Source organism: Sardina pilchardus, chromosome 24 (genome assembly GCF_963854185.1).
Source record: "Sardina pilchardus chromosome 24, fSarPil1.1, whole genome shotgun sequence".
In the NCBI taxonomy this organism is placed as follows: domain Eukaryota; kingdom Metazoa; phylum Chordata; class Actinopteri; order Clupeiformes; family Clupeidae; genus Sardina; species Sardina pilchardus.
The window spans coordinates 19,516,556-19,517,062 of NC_085017.1; the positions used below are offsets into that span (position 1 = coordinate 19,516,556).

At 38.3% G+C, this 507-nt stretch overlaps 1 protein-coding gene across 1 annotated transcript in view; it reads left to right on the forward strand.

Moving 5' to 3' along the window:
- Positions 1 to 51, forward strand: part of trappc9 (trafficking protein particle complex subunit 9) — a gene marked incomplete in the record, with an annotated part of 254,163 nt that extends 254,112 nt beyond the window's left edge. Inside the window, 1 exon segment of the mRNA XM_062528708.1 lies at positions 1 to 51. This exon segment is cut by the window's left edge and continues 1,699 nt beyond it.
- Positions 52 to 507: the final 456 nt, after the last annotated feature.

The following is a 507-nucleotide window of genomic DNA, read 5'->3' on the forward strand; positions in this document are numbered from 1 at the left end:
GTTCTCAATCAATATCTCTCTATTAAAAACAAAATGTCACTTAAATACTAAGAGGCTGCATCCTGTGTCTGTTTTGACTAGCAGTCCAGAAGAAGTACACTACCAACGTTGCTCAGCATTGATGAAATTGCACTCCCTGATGTCTTCTTGATAGATTTCAAAAACGTATACCAGGCCCCTCTAGTTTGACAGACTAAATGAAGTGTTATCAAGGGTACTGTAAGTCTCAATTAGACTTTTATTGATGTGCAATCATGCAATCAAATTAGAAGCACATCAAGTAAAGGGACTTCTGATTAAAAAGGGAACCTTGAATCAATTATTGCACTAAACTAAAGCATTCAAGCAAGCTAGCTCTTAATGTAAGCAGTAATGCATCCAGCATGTACTGTAGCACCAGAAGAGGTTGGCTATTCAGATATTCAAGAGGATATTTAAGCAAACAGATTAATGGATTGCTTGGCTCGCTCTACTTTTGAGTCTGGAGGTGTCACACTTCCGCTCCAA